This window comes from Alligator mississippiensis, chromosome 2 (genome assembly GCF_030867095.1).
Source record: "Alligator mississippiensis isolate rAllMis1 chromosome 2, rAllMis1, whole genome shotgun sequence".
Taxonomy (NCBI): domain Eukaryota; kingdom Metazoa; phylum Chordata; order Crocodylia; family Alligatoridae; genus Alligator; species Alligator mississippiensis.
In genome coordinates, this window is record NC_081825.1 from 219,204,363 (window position 1) to 219,213,584 (window position 9,222).

The 9,222-nt window shown below is 45.3% G+C and overlaps 1 protein-coding gene across 2 annotated transcripts in view; it reads right to left on the reverse strand.

Moving 5' to 3' along the window:
* Positions 1 to 7,215, reverse strand: part of TRAF6 (TNF receptor associated factor 6) — a 36,117-nt gene extending 28,902 nt beyond the window's left edge. The window contains exons 1-2 of one of the 2 annotated variants that reach the window (XM_006269612.4): positions 7,156 to 7,215; positions 622 to 771 (exon numbers count right to left, since the gene is read on the reverse strand). The gene's annotated coding sequence lies outside the window, so the exon portion shown is untranslated. The remainder of the gene's footprint in view (positions 1 to 621; positions 772 to 7,155) is intronic. The other variant, XM_019477220.2, reaches the window with a different exon arrangement.
* Positions 7,216 to 9,222: the final 2,007 nt, after the last annotated feature.

Consider the following 9,222-nt stretch of genomic DNA (forward strand, 5'->3'; position numbering starts at 1 on the left):
AAGCAGGACTAAAAGAAAGCCAATACAGATTATTGCAAACACTGTGTCCCTATTTGAAGTTACTAAACAAAAATTTTACCCTTTTGCTTTCATCACTGTAGTCTATCTACTGCTGTAATTCTCAACCGGGGTGCCACAAGATCCTTTTAAGGGTGCCATGCAATATTAGCAGCTATAGGTGTCTACAAACACCTACACATGATATGTAAAGCAAACCTAGAGATTTTAAATAGGAATTCATAGTGTCCAAAACTTCTGACCTGTTATGGTCTGTGTTCTGTGCAAAAGAACAACCACTCTATTATTTTTCTGTTGTCAAAAAACAAGCAAAAGCTAAGAATTGGAATTTTCTAAGGAGTACCTACAGTCTGACAAAGTTGATAATCATTCATCTAGAGTGTTGTCAGTAGGGGACATCCTTATGAATGCAAGGAAGGAATACAATTATTTCTGGGAAGAATTTTTAATTGCCCTATATGCACAGGTGGAATTGGGGAGCCAGAAAATACATTCAAATTCTTGAATCTGACATGGATTTATTGTGTAACTTCCAACAACTTACTTTGAATTCAATCTGGTAAACACTCACTACCAGGCCCATTAATCAAAGGGAAGACTCACCACTAATAAGCACTGTGCTCAGCGGTGTTGTCAAGGTCAGATGCTTATTCACTGTGTCTCAGATTTGCCTCATCTCAGGATAATAGGATAAGGTGTTGCAAGTTTACACTCATATTTTTAGAATGCTTTGAGATCCTCAGCTGGAAGGTGCTAGAGAAACAAAAAGCAATATTAGATTCAACCAGAGCTAAAACTCCAAGAAACAAATCACTTTTCTTGCTAATGCCATTAGGTGACGGTAATTTTTGTTCATACATTTCCTTGAAGCATAAGCAATGCCTGCTAAATCTCCCAAGTCTGTTTGGCAACAGCTATGATTTAATTTTTTTATCTCATCAACCTGAGACTCTGAAAAGGGAGAAAGGTATCTGCTTTGAATAAGAAACCTATCAAAGAGCAATAATAATAATAATAAAAAGTATTTAACGCTTCTGTGCAGCTATATTCATTGGTGATGGGTATAACAGGCCTTTGGGAACTTCTGAAGCTTTTTAGCTGGATGCTTTTGCTTGGAGAGAATGGTGACATACTTTTATGATTAAGTAATTGTGTACTTAGTGTTACTTAAGATACAAGATAGGAGCCAGTCAGTTATGCAGGTATTCTTTCCCTTGTGGGCTTAAGTTATGTTTATCAGAGCCAGTTGAATTTTATTGGATGTTCAAACTGCTGCATCTTCCAACTAATCTCAAAAAATATTCCACCACAGGGCTTTTCTTACACACAAAACATTTTTTCAATTGGAGACAAATTATGAAGAAAAATGCAATTGGTATCCAAGGTAGAATATTAAGGAAAGAATATTTAAACTATATTCTGAAGAGGAGAAAGGGCCTTGAGCATTACATTGGTAGTAAATAACAAAGAAAAAAACATTTGATAACTTAATTATAATCTGTTGATCCTATGTTTAAATTAAGTTGAAATTATTCTTTGTGAAGCTAAGAAGTCTTTTAAGAACTGTACCAATTAAATGGACTGAACATAGTAATCAACACAGATCATGAACTGCTAGCTTTGGACACAACAGCTAGGTTCAGCCCTCTGTTCTGCCATAGACTTCCTGTACAACTGTTTCTCCCTGAGCCTCAGCTCTCTCCTCTGTAAAACAGGAAGACCGAATAGAAGGTTTGTGAGGATTTAAAGAGCACAAGGTTTTCAGAAACTATTGTAATGTGCATGCTATAAATACTGAGGAAGTGCAGAAAGCAGGAGTAGACAGATCCTACGGACCAACGAAACAAAGGGCCAAGTCTGTTAGACTGATTCACAGATGCATATGCAGGCAATAGCTTTACTAGCACAACAAATGCTGCTGAACTTAAATGTAAGTCGGTGTCTAGTCTCGTTGAACTATATTATAGCATGCTGAAGGATTAGGGCTGAAATCAGGACTCTTATACTTTTAGCTCTGCTATGGACATGCATGTTGCCATCTCTAAAGCAGGGTCATGATTTACCTCATTCAGTAGTTTCAAAATTTAATTTGTATTTGTAAAACGTTTTGGACTTTTGAATATGAAGGGGTATTATGCATTCATTGTTAAACAGTCTCCGTTCTCTATTTGACATGTTTTAAAATTATTGGCCTTGTACTGTGTTTATATGGGTTATTATAGCAATAAAGTTCTGATATTAACTTTGACAACTGCCTACCACAGTGCTACAACTGAAGTAATTTTCTGGCCAGCTTGGATTCACGGAAGTTCACAAAACTGAATGCAGACTACGCTTACCTCCACACGTTTCACAGATTGGAACTTATATATCTGAACAGTTTGTAGCATACTTCTGAGAGCATACTGCATTGCTAGTTTACAATATAATGGCACAGCACAGATGTAGCATGGGCAAGAGTTTTGTTCTTTTTTCTACCGACTGCCATGGAAACAAATTCTATTGCTTCACTAAGGTCACAAAATGCAAATATTTTTTCTATGGTTATTATACTACATCTTGCGATGCTTTTTTTTTTTTTGCATAAAAGGTGAAATCGACTTATATTGAATTCACATACTTCATCACTGTTCCTATTGTCATTTTGTTCCATCAGCACAAGGCCTGTTGAGATGCTCCATTTAGTTGCATTAACCACCCATAAATTCTACGCACCTATAAAAGCGTACCGGCTTTTAAGACAATTATCAGAAGTTACCAGAAGGGGCTCCACATCTACAGCAAATTTCAACTCCACTTAAAATCAAATCTAGTCTTTATCACAGCAATTCTCAGCCACGGGGAAATGGCATGCTGATGAGCCTTGAGATCATTTTCATAGTTTCACAGTAGCTAGGGTCAGGAGGGACCTGAACAGATCATCTAGCCTGACCCCCGGCCACAGGCAGGAATGAATGCTGGGTTCACAAGACCCTAGACAGGTGATCATCCAACCTCCTCTTGAATTTGCCCAAGGTAGGGGTGAGGACCACTTCCCTGGGAAGTTGGTTCCAGATTTTGGCCACCCTAACTATAAAATATTGCCTCCTGATCTCCAACCTAAACCTATTCTCCATCAGCTTATGACCATTGTTCCTTGTCACCCCAGGTGGTGCTGGGGAGAAAAGAGCTCTGCCAATTTGCTGTTGATCCCCCCTGATGAGCTTGTAGGCAGCCACCAGGTCCCCCCTCAGCCTCCTCTTGCTGAGGCTGAACAGGTTCAGGTCCTTCAGTCTCTCCTCGTAGGGCCTGTCCTGCTGCCCTCTCACCAAGCAGGTGGCCCTCTTCTGAACCCTCTCCAGGCTGGCCACATCTCTTTTGAAGTGCGGTGCCCAGTACTGGACACAGTACTCCAACTGCGGCCTGACCAAAGTCACATAGAGGTGGGGTATCACCTCTCTGGACTGGCTTGAGATGCACCTTTGGATGTATGACAAGGTATGGCTGGCCTTGCTGGCTGTGGTCTGGCATTGGCAGCTCATGTTCATCTTGGAGTCAATAATGACTCTGAGATCCCTTTCCGCCTCTGTGCTTCCAAGAAGGGAACTCTCCAGCCTGTATGTATGCTGTGGATTCCTTCTCCCAAGGTGCAGCACCCTGATTTGTCTATGTTGAACCCCATCCTATTCTCGTCTGCCCACTTTTGTAGTCTGTCTAAATCTAGTTGCAGCCTCTCTCTCCCTTTAAGTGTGTCCACCTCGCCCCGCATCTTAGCGTTATCAGTAAACTTGGACAGCGTGCTTTCCAACACCTCGTCCAAGTCGCTGATGAAGATGTTAAACAGCGTGGGCCCGAGGACTGAGCCCTGGGGTACCCCACTGCTCACATCTCACCAGGTTGAGTACAACCCATCCACCACTACTCTCTGAGTGCACCCCATCAGCCAATTTTTTACCCATCCAACCGTGCAGGCATCAATGCCGCAGTCGCTTAATTTATTGATGAGGATGGGGTGAGAGACAGTGTCAAAGGCCTTCTTAAAGTCTAGAAAGACTATGTCCACAGTAACACCATCATCCAAGGATTTAGTTACTGGGTCATAAAAGGCAATCAGGTTGGTCTGGCAGGACCTGCCTTTGGTGAACCCATGCTGATTGCCCCTGAGCGTGATCTCCCCTGCAGGCCCCCCACAGATATGCTCCTTGATGATCCTCTCCAACAGCTTCCCAAGCACTGAGGTGAGGCTTACAGGCCTATAATTACTTGGGTCCTCCTTCCTCCCCTTCTTAAGAATAGGGACCACGTTAGCCAGTTTCCAATCCCCCGGCACCTGGCCAGATGACCACAACTGCTCATACAGCCAGGCCAAGGGCTCCGCAATGACCCCTGCCAGCTCCCTCAACACCCTTGGGCGGAGGGCATCTGGACCTGCAGATTTAAAAATGTCTAGCCCTTCCAGAAGATCCCTAACTACATCTGCACTGACTGAAGGCTTGATAGAGCTATCCCCACGACTGTTCCTACCTCTGGTAGGTGGGATATCCCGGTCCCTGTTCAGGAAAACAGAGGCAAAGAAATAGTTAAAAATACCAGCTTTCTTGTCTGGCGTGGCCACCAGATTACCGTTTGTGTCTTGCAGGGGCCCTACATTGCCTGGTGCCCTCTTCTTGCTCCCAATGTACTTGAAAAAGGACTTTTTGTTGTCCTTAATTCTGGACGCTAGCCTGAGTTCAATCTCTGCCTTGGTCTTTCTAATAGACCTCCTACACTCCCGGGCCGAGGAGAAGTACTCCTCCTTGGTGACAGTTCCTCCCTTCCACTGGTTGTACACCTCCCTTTTAGTCCTCAGGCATTGCTGAATGCCCTTGATGAGCCAAGGGGGTTTCTGAGCACTCTTACCCCCCTTGCTTTTCTCAGGGACTGTTATCCTTTGGGCCTGGAAGATCGCCCCCTTAAGGTATGACCATCCCTTGTGGGCTCCCATCTCCTCTACCTTCTGGGGCCTTAGTGCCTCCCCCACTACTCTCCTAAGCTCATTAAAGTTGGCCCTTCTGAAGTCAAGGGCTTTAGCCTTGGTGTGAGCCCTAGACGCCCTGCGTTGGATAGTGAAATCCAGCAGGTGATGATCGCTATTTTGCTGCAAGGTGCCATGCCATGTTAGCATGGTTAGGTGTGCAAATGCAATTGACCAGATAAACTCACAGCTTTCAAACAGGGATCTACAGTGTTAGAGAAGCACAGAGAAGTCAGGCTGGAAGGGATCTCCACAGGTCATCTAGGGCAGCCAACCCCTGCCTGAGGCATGATCAGCCCAATCCAAATCTTTCTGTTCAAATCCATAATCTAAACTTGGTCAAAAAGAATCTGATCGGGAGAGGGCTTTCTGAGCTCCTTGCAGCAAAAGGAATGACTCTAGCATTTCTCTGAAGTCAGAAAAAGTGAAAACCAACCAAAGCTGGCCTTCAACATGAGCCTTAAAAAAATGAAAAAAGAGAAAAAGGTTGAGAACGACTGACTTGGCAGACCCCAGCCCGTGAAACAGAGGGGCAGTTTTCTGGCTGCACAACCACCACTCAACAGCAGCACTGGTGCGCAAGCTCACCCCAGAGAGGTCAGAGGTGAACACACAGCGCTAAGGACACCCTGCTCCACTGTGGCCTGCCTGAGGCCTGGCAACCAAAAGAACAGAAACTAAAATGGGGCGTAAACAAAGAGGGAGCAGAGCTGCCTGCAACTGGAAGAGGCTGCTGCAGGGACTCTGGAGAGGACCTCCAGAGATCTAGTCTAGTCCAGCAGTTCTCAAGCTTTTTTGTACCAGGACCCATTGGTGGCCAGTCCCAACCCAGTGCCCCTCAGTCACAATCTACTGCTCCCCACCCCCAAGTCCCAGCTCCCCACTGTGTGGGGCAACAGGGGTGGGTGTGCAAGGGAAAAACCAAATTTCTCTCCATTAAAGGAGAATCCATTTTTAAAGTTTGTCAACCACCCTTTCACCCTTGCCACTCACCTTTGTGCCACCCTTGACCCACGGGTTGAGAAACACCGCCCAGTGCCTAGCTCAGACTTGCCTGTCAGTGGTTTCCTCTCTGTATTCATACTACTTTACGCAGCTTAAGCACCAGGTGAAGTCACATTTAGGCATATACGTACAGGGTCTTTATAAAGTCCTTGCACACTTTTAAACTTGAATAACTTTGTTTCTATCATACCTACAACCTATCTGTAAACAGCGTTTAAAAGCAAATTTATTAAAGTTTTAGGACAACTAGAGTACACAATGCTAGGTTTCATAAGTAATAACGAGTTTATTCTTAAATAAGATGGAGCTCAGTGCCACTACGCTCTGAACGTACAACGGTTCCTAAATGATGTTTCCCAGAGAAGCGGATAGGCAGAGGTAGACCAATTTCTTGGCCACCTTGTTCACTCGACCTGTCGCCGTTGGACTTCTTTTTATGGGGACACGTTAAAAGTGTAGTTTACTTGTGAAAACCATGTTCTGCACCAATACAATTAGTGCAGTAACTCAGGAGCAACTGGGAAACATTTTCGAGGAGTTAGATCAGATTGAGCACTGTATCATGACAGATGGTGGTTATGTTGAAGTCTAGCATTATGTACTCTAGTTGTCCTAAAACTTTAATAAATTTGCTTTTAAATGCCGTTTACGGGCTGTTTTTATCATACCTACAACCTAAGTTACTGAAGTTTAAAAGTGCACAAGGACTTTATGAAGGCCCTGTATACATATACATGCACACACACATTATATTATAGATATGTTTTATATACTGCACAGTATACAGATACACACACACTAAATATATATATTATATACTCTATATGCGAATATACTATACATTACAGATATATTATTACAGATAGATACAGACACATATAAGAGAAATCTATTGCACACAGGACGGGCCCAGCCCGGAGCCTCCCGCGCAGTCAGAGGCGAAGCCCCCTCAGGCCGGGCACGACCCGCCGCGGCGCTGTGCCTGCAGGGTCTGCGGAAGCTGCGCACCCCCCGGCCGCGGCGGGGGTAGGGCAGGGCCGGGCCCACGGGGGAAGAAAAGCCTGAGCCGAACCCGGGGCTGGGACCCCCCCGCCTCCCACGGCCGCTCTGCTCCCCTCCCGCTCTCGCCCGGCACTCACCCGGCCAGGCCGCCGCTGCCGGTGCGGAGCACCCCCCCCCCGGCCGCCACTTCCGCCTTGGGCGCAGGGCGAGGAACTACGCCGGCGCCAAGAGGGCCCCGCTCACAGCAAGAGAAAGCTTCCTTGCTGCGCGCAGCGCCCCCTGCGGTCGGAGGTGCGCGGCGCTCCCCAGCGGCCTGCCTGCGGGCTGCTCTGCGCCCAGCGCCCGTGGGGCTCCTGGGGGCTTCCCCGGCCTGTGTTGCCAACTCTCGTGATTTGTTCTTAAAGTCTACGCTTCGGGAATGTGACACACGTAGCTCTTTGTTTCATATATATCTATATAGATCTATATATCTATATTCTTAAATTTTATATATATATAAATATATATTTATATTGCCCCCCCCCATGAAATGGAGAGAGCCCCCCCCCCCGAAGCCCCGAGGAAGGAGCTCCAGGGTTCATGGAGAAGGGGCCACAGGCAAAAGGTTTCTGCCTTAGTTTGCAAAGGGCTGAGAGAGGGATGATCCTGCTAAGGAGATCCTAAGCCCTTTTCTTGATCCACTTGTTGCCACTCAGCCTGCCCTTAGTGCAAAACTCCTCTGTCAGGCTGCCTTGCAAGCCTTGTGAGGGTGGCACGCAGGGCTGTCACTGTTCGATGGGCAAACATGACTTGCTAAGTAAACCCCGAGCTTTCAAATAAGAATTAAAAAAAATTCTGACCTGGTGCAGTTGTTTTGGTGGCCTGGCAGAAAAAGAATGGCTCTGGTACTGTCAAGAAAACAAGGGGCAGTGTGGCGTTTTCCAAGGGGTGCCTGCCTCGAGAGTAAAAAGGTTGAGAGCAACTGACTTGGCTCATCCATGCATTTGAAACAGAGGGACAGTCCTGTGGCTGTGCAAACACCGTTTAAGTTCCAGTCCTGCAGACCTTCAGACATGTGCTTGAAACACACACACAGTCCCGCTGCTTTTTGAAGGCAGTGTGTGTAACACTGGGGCCTTTCCTCAGGTGCTCTCACCATGTATGTGAATCCTGAATAGGAAACGGACCCCCCTTTTTTTTTTGCACATAATGCCTGGGACATACTTCCAGACCTCTGCATGAAAAGACTCTGTTCACATCCAGTCACATAAGGAACATATCCTTGCTATTAACTCAAGTGTTCATTAGGTGTCTCTGCTGCACCACAGATCAAAATGTAGAGCTACCACTTATTCAAAGTACTTGCCATTAGTTCTTTGAAGTGTTCTTGCACTGACAGCTTTTGGGGTGAACAAGTGGGAAATTTCTTGTCATGGTCTGTGTCTGGGCTATTTTTTTCCCCTAATCTACTATTGTATTGATAAAGTACACTCTACCAGCAGAAAAAAGGTAAGCAGGCTAATACAGATGAAACACCAGTTTCTCTACCATAGTGGGTGTGTTTACACATGCATTAATGCACTTTAGTTAATGTGCATTAGATCTAGTACTTTGACATGTGCTCTGGGGGTGATGAGAAGCATTGCTTTTATTAGAGCAGCTCTGAGAGCCGCTCTAATTTAAAGCACTGCCGTATCTCATCTATCAGCGTCCCCATGCTTAAAAATGGCAGACGGGGTGCTTGAACTAAAACTCATTCGATGAGCTTTAGTTCAAGTACTCCTGCTGCCATTTTTAAGCACAGGGACGCTGATACATGAGATGCAGGCGGCTGCTGGAGCACAGTACATTGCCATGCTCCAGCAGATTTGATTAATCAGGTTTGCTCCAGCATGTTAGAGCAGGCTCTGCGCTCATGTATAGGCACCCTCCATTGTGAGGTACTAGGAAAATATGTGTTAGCCTATCTTAATGCGCATTAATTAAGGAGCACAGTTTTTAAGTGATGCTTAATGCACATTAGCCTATTTTAATGTGCATTAACTAAATAGCACTTTTTTCAGTGATGCTTTAATGCACATTAAAATAGGTTAATGCACATTAAAGCGTGTGTGTAGATGCACTCAGTATGCTCTAGCTTCATTTAAGAGTTGTTGCCATGACACCCCCCAGCATTTAATCACATCAGCCACTTTTACATGTCTCTAGTGCCATCTAGTGGTAGA